The sequence below is a fragment of the Macrobrachium nipponense genome, chromosome 26, assembly GCF_015104395.2.
Source record: "Macrobrachium nipponense isolate FS-2020 chromosome 26, ASM1510439v2, whole genome shotgun sequence".
Taxonomy (NCBI): Eukaryota; Metazoa; Arthropoda; class Malacostraca; order Decapoda; family Palaemonidae; genus Macrobrachium; species Macrobrachium nipponense.
Window position 1 is genome coordinate 70,104,713 of NC_087215.1, and position 6,528 is coordinate 70,111,240.

The 6,528-nt window shown below is 43.5% G+C and overlaps 1 protein-coding gene across 1 annotated transcript in view; it reads right to left on the bottom strand.

Moving 5' to 3' along the window:
• Positions 1 to 1,419, bottom strand: part of LOC135199714 (uncharacterized) — a 195,723-nt gene extending 194,304 nt beyond the window's left edge. Inside the window, exon 1 of the mRNA XM_064227869.1 lies at positions 1,192 to 1,419. The gene's annotated coding sequence lies outside the window, so the exon portion shown is untranslated. The remainder of the gene's footprint in view (positions 1 to 1,191) is intronic.
• Positions 1,420 to 6,528: the final 5,109 nt, after the last annotated feature.

A 6,528-nucleotide genomic window follows, 5' to 3' on the forward strand; every position in this document is an offset into this window, starting at 1 on the left:
TTTCCTCGAGGAACACTCCACCGAATCCGTTCCAACGACCACTGGTCCAAATTCTACGTCGTTCTTCCCTTTTATCGCCCTGACGAAAGAAGAAGTCCTGCCTAGGACAAAAGTCCTGTGACGTCGTGGCGTGCACTACACCCCCCCCACCCCCCCCCTCCCCCCCCCGACAAAGGCGTCAGTTAAGAGGCGACTACGAGACTGGAAGCTTCACCTTTCTTATTCACTGATCCAAAGAGTGAGTCAGTCAGTGAGTCAGTCAGTGAGTCGGGTCGGATAGACGGATAGACTGTATCTCAGCCGAGTCTATTTCCAGGACGGCTCGTGGTCTGTCCTCTTTAACCGAAGGCCTCATTAATAGCGCTAATCTCATCAATCACTATGCGTCTTCATGTGCTCGTATTTCATGTTTATTTTGCGAGGAAACACCACACTGTGGTCCTGATGCGCTTTGGCACCCCCTCCCTCCCCCCTCCACCCCCTCCCTCGCCGAGGAAAGGAAAGGGGTAATGATTGGGGAAGGTGCTCTCCTATGCGCGGCGGGGTGCGAGAGATCTACAGGTGGTATGAGCCACGGGAAACATGGACGGAGTGAGTGAGTCTGTTCTGTCACTGGGTGCCATTTCCGTCCCCTTTTCTTCTTCGTCGCGGGACGGTTCCGTCTTGGTTGGTCCTCTTCTGATTTGGGTGACGTGCGTTCTTTTTGGGGTCCAGACTTTTATGAAGGAATTCAGCTTTGTTATCACTTATTTTCTGAGAACCGAAGCACTTTGAAATTTCACAGACACACAGAAACACACACACACACACTCCCCTCCTCTCCCCTCCCCTCCTCAGGCCACCAGCGCCGTCGTTCTGTGGTTGTTCGTGAGGGGAAACTTTGCCATCATTCTGTTACGTTTATTTTAATGATGGATTTTAAAGGAAGGGTCGCTTTTTTGGACACTATTTTTTCCCCCTTGTCGGATCTGCGTCTTAAAATAGATTTCGCTCATCCTATTGGAGACAATGAGAGTCCTGTGTGTGGGTTAGAATGGCTTTTAGAGAGAGAGAGAGAGAGAGAGAGAGAGAGAGAGAGAGAGAGAACAACAAGAGCCGCCCCGAGGGAGGGAGAATCTTCTTTTCCCCCGAGGGAGCAACCAACACGAGTGAAAGGGGCGGGTTATAGAAGAACTACTACGTGGTGCATACCTTGTGGTCGATGTGGCAGTGCTGTTGTGGAGAGAGGTAATATCGAGGGAGCGCGCGGTGAGGTCTTTGCCCGACGACGTCTGGAAGGCACCTGGCTGCTTTTCCTACCCGTACCTGCCATCAGCCCAGCGCGATGCCACACCGCGCAAGAGCCTCCATCTAATTAGATTTTTCCCCCGGCCATGAGCGTCCGAACGGTGTCATCGTCCATTCTGGATGGACGCCCAGCAATCACAGACGGAGGGCCGATTCGAAAGACCCCCGGGGGGGCTGCCCCAGCCGAGAAACACCGGCGTTTCTGGTCGGATTCTTTTGCTTCCGACTCGCGATTCCATTCTGGAAAACAGGGGGCGACGACACACCTTGCGGTTGCCGAGGGAGGAGGATTCGACGATTCCCCGACAGTCCTCCATTCCAGGCTTCAAATGGAGATTCGGGCACGCAGGGGCTTCAGGTCTGTGCCGCCAGGTGCCCTGGGTCGTCCTCGATCCCGTCGGGGGCACGAAGATGACCTCCGTCGAACGGCCGAGGCTAAAGAATTGGCATTTTATTCTTTGCAAAGGGAAAGGGAAACTTTTCCACTGGCCGCTTCTTCAAGGTTTCTCCCCCCCCCCCACCCCCTACCCCTAGCGTACTACCCACCCCTCCTACTTCCGTCACTCTCACCTTTATCCTTAACTCCCTCCCCCCTCTCCCTTGTCTCCCTCACAGGGCCCACCCCCCTCCCCCTTTTTCTCTTACCGTTATCCTTCTTCGCCTATGTTCTCTTTTTTTTTTTTTTTTTTTATTCGGTGATTTTAGGTAACTTCAGCGCTGTTATTAATACGCATTACAAATCATTATTTTTTCTTAGGCGTCTTTGCTCTATTCGGTTATGAAAATTGAACGAAGCGTTTATTTTTATGTGGATGATACTTTAATTACCTGAGTATCTTGAGAGATACCTTCTTATCTCTCTGTGTGTGTGTGGTGTGTGTGTGTGTGTGTGTGTGTGTTTATCTTTCTGTCATATCATTCATGTGAAAATGGCCCTAGAAAAATATGTGATTTTTAAGATTAGGTTTTTAAGTTATGAGGATTCAGGAAAATGAATATGTTGCATAAACTGCAGTCAGATGGCATTGAGGAATCACTGGATTCATACTTTGAGGTTATGTAGAGGATATTATTATTATATTATTTTTTCGTCGAAGGTCTTAGAAATCACTAACCATGAGATTTGGTGCTGGGAGCATTGTCACTTTGGTGGGCCACTGGCCTTATGACCTGGAGTTAGTGAGCTGTAAACTTACACAGATATACATCAGCGTTCTCATATTTTGTTAATTTTATGCATTTGTGTGTCATCTCCCCCGTTCCCGTAGGGGGCCAGTACCGCCAGTGCACCTTTTGCGGTGCACATTAGGTATTACTTAAAGTTCTTTATAGTGTCCTTTTGGCCCCCAGCTGCAACCGCTTTCATTCCTTTAACTGTGCCTCCGCTCATATTCTCCTTCCTCCATCTTACTTCCCACCCTCTCCTCACAGTTATTTCATCGTGTAACTGCGACGGTTTCTTCATGTTACACCTTCGGCTTTTATGGTAACAGTCTCTACTTCGGCTAAGTAGTGCAGCCCTGATCACTAGCGGATGTGGATAGGCAATAGTTAGCGAAAGTCTGTAGCTGGAATATGTAAGTGTGGAATAGCGACTTCAGAGGGTTATATGTACATGTAGATTGACTTGGTGGTTCTAAGATGAAAGGATGAAAATTCGCTTTAGACCATCATGACCTCCCACTGGGTCAAATATGGTGGATCGGTCCCTTGAAACAATTCCCACGGTGTCAAGTCTGGCTGGTCGATCCCCCTGAAACTCTTCTCATGGTGTCAACTGTAGTGGGTCGGTTCCCTGAAACACCTGAAAGTATGCTGATAATTAATACGTCTTTACGATGAGATGATTTATTGAAACATTGACAGTTCTGTGTGAATCTGTGTACTGGGAAATTATCAACGGAAAATGCGAAGGGGCTACTTTCTTTGATCCTGTAGAGTTACTTTGACCTTTTAAACTGGCGAATGACAAAGCTAATTTAAGCTACTGTAAACTTTTTCGGTTTTGAAATGCTTTGCGTAACCATTCGCTTTATTGATTTTAGATTAATTTATAGTTTATGAGATTTACGAGAGACTCTATACATGTTTAGCGTTCTTCTTTTTACAACTTTTGAAGGATTGTGTAACGTATGAATACTTTAGAGGGATTCTTTGTAGTTTGAGAGTGATTCTGCGCAATTTTATAGATTCTTTGCACTTTAGAGGGATTCTTTGCAACTTTAGAGATTCTTTGTAACTTTAGAGGGATTCTTTGTAACTTTAGAGGGATTCTTTGCAACTTTAGAGATTCTTTGTAACTTTAGAGGGATTCTTTGCAACTTTCGAGGGATTCTGTGCAACTTTAGAGATTCTTTGTAACTTTAGAGGGATTCTTTGCTACTTTAGAGGGATTATGTTGCAACTTATTATGAATTCTTTGCAACTTTAGATTCTTTTTGTAAACCTTTAAGGGAGGGATTCTTTGCTACTTTAGAGGGATTATGTGCAACTTTATAGATTCTTTGCGCTTTAGAGGGATTCTTTGTAACTTTAGAGGGATTCTTCGCAAGTTTAGAAATGTTGTCCAACTTTAGACGGTCTACGCAAGTTCATAAGGATTCTGTGTAAATTTAGAGGGATATTGAAGAGTTTTTAGAAACTTTAGAAGGATTTTATGAACTCTTCTCAAGACATTTCTCAGTAAAGGGAACCTAGGTACTTCTGGAGGTACAAATGGACTTTATTATTGGGGCTGAGGACGACAGCCTGCAGTAGATGATTGCAGCCTGAGAGAGGGCTTAGGGCTTATGTCGTATAGTAATCACAAAGGACTGGATTTTGTCTATACATATTCAGTGGGATGTTTTTATTTTGTTGTTATTAGATCTCGTACCTTTTATCTTTAAGGTTGCAGAATATGTATGTGCATATGTATGGGTATAAATGGGCTTGCGTGGTTGTATGTACTTGTCCTCTAGGAAAATAAGTACGTGCACGTGTAAGTTGTTGATATCTGAAACACCGAGGAAAAGTGGCAAGAGTATGGGATCAGTTACATGAAATGCTTCCCTGTTGTACTGTTCGCTACAAATCGCCAAATGCGTGTGCCCTGAGTGTTAAACACCCCCCCCCCCCCCCAGAAATGATTTTATTGCTATCTTATTACTTTGCAAAACCTGATCGGGATCGAGGAGTGCAGTGATGCACGAGGTGAATGGTTTCTAATTTGAGAAGAGACATGAATGGGTAGTTCCTGTAATTATTAGTAGCAACTTTGCTTCAATAGTAGTGCCACTGAGGTGGAAAAGTCAGGCGGCGTATTATTGATGAGATGAAAATATCCGGTAATTACCCGCAGATCAAAGACGCCTTTCAATCACGGTTATTTAATTGCGTTTCTTATCATTTACTTTTTTTTCTTCCCGGGGATATTGATAACTGCAAAAATACGCTCCCGCTAATAATAATAATAATAATAATAATAATAATAATAATAATAATAATAATAATAATAATAATAATAATAGTAATAATAATCATCATCTCTGCCCCTCAGTGGGATCGAACCCAAGGCTCCTCTAGTGAGAAATGCAAGGGCGCTGCTGCCTGGGCCACAGAATCCCCTCTCATTAGAGGGGTCGCAGGAACGAACAGAGCCCTGGACGAGATTCCACATATCTCGGATTCAGCTCAATATTATTTAAATTATAGTGCCGTCAGTGCGCCTCGCGTGGTGCAATGTAGGCATTACTTAAGGTTCTTTGCAGCGTCCCTTCGACCCCAGCTGCAATATCTTTCATTCATTTTACTGGACCTCCGTTGGTATTCTCTTTCTTCCATCTGACTTTCCACCCTTTCTTTACACTTGATCCACAGTGCAACTGCGAGGGCTTTCTGTTACGCCCTTCAGACCTTTATAGCGTCAGTTTCCGTTTCAGGGCTGAATGACCTCATAGGTCCCAGCGCTTGGCCTTCGGCCTAAATTGTGTATTCTATCCTGTTTGAAAGAGAGTGTGAATAAGGAGGTTTTCTGCATAAAACAGAATAATCAAGTATTCAGTTCAATGTCCGGGATTCAGGTGAAGGTATTTTGAAAGGTATTCAAAATACTAATTAACGTGAAGACGAAATAGTCAATAGAGGACATTGGAAAAGTATTCACAGGGAAGTGAGTGATAAAGGTGATGCATTCTTATGAAATTAATCTGTGCCTAGAGAAAATACAAATAGATCGGTTCCTGTAGAGAGAGAGAGAAACGAACACTCTTTCGTCGCGACCGAAAATATGATGACATTGTTTACCGGAATCAAATCGTCCACTGAAACTAATTATATCATCTTAATGAGCAGAAATATTACGATATGAACAGAATCATTTCCGTTGTTTATATTGAATTACCGGCTTAAAAATTCATCACGAGCTGGTGTGGATTGCGTCCTCTTATCTTCCGTTTGTATGAGCTTGATAAAATTGATCTATAAATATATTATATATATATATATATATATATATATATATATATATATCTTATATATGTTATATAATATATATAAAATATATATTATATCTTATATAATAATATATAATATTATATTATATATATATATGTATATACACATATATATGTAGTATAGCGTTCACGAGAGATTTTTGGTCACAATTTTGGATGTCGAAACAAATTCTCTCTCTCTCTCTCTCTCTCTCTCTCTCTCTCACAGAAGCCGTAGCAGAAACAGAGGGCGCCCACTACGGGCGTGATTTGCGCTCGGGTGTTAATGGAGCAAACACGACCTTTCTATCCCTCTCCCCCTCCCCTTCCCTTCCCTTCCCCTCTCCTCTCCTCTCCTCTCCTCTCCTCCCTCATTGGTAGACAAACAAAACGACCTAACAAAGCAAATCAACGAGATGACTGTGACGTCACAGGAGGAACGCCATGGTACATTTTTACATCAATCAATCAATCAATCGCGTCACAGAAGGAGGGACAGAGTCGTGTCAGGTTCCACAGTCGCCGTCATCATGATCATCATCATTACCTCTCTCTCTCTCTCTCTCTCTCTCTCTCTCTCTCTCTCTCTCTCTCTCTCTCTCTCTGTCCTGGTTTTCCCCCCTTTTATTTATTAGTCTATTTTTATTATTGAGGCTATTTCGTCGAATTTAGGGAGGGGGCGGTTTTATTTAAAGGGAGAGTCCTTCTACTGTACCTCCGTTCATATTCTCATCCTTCCATCTGACTTTCGCCAGCCCTCTCTCAGAAT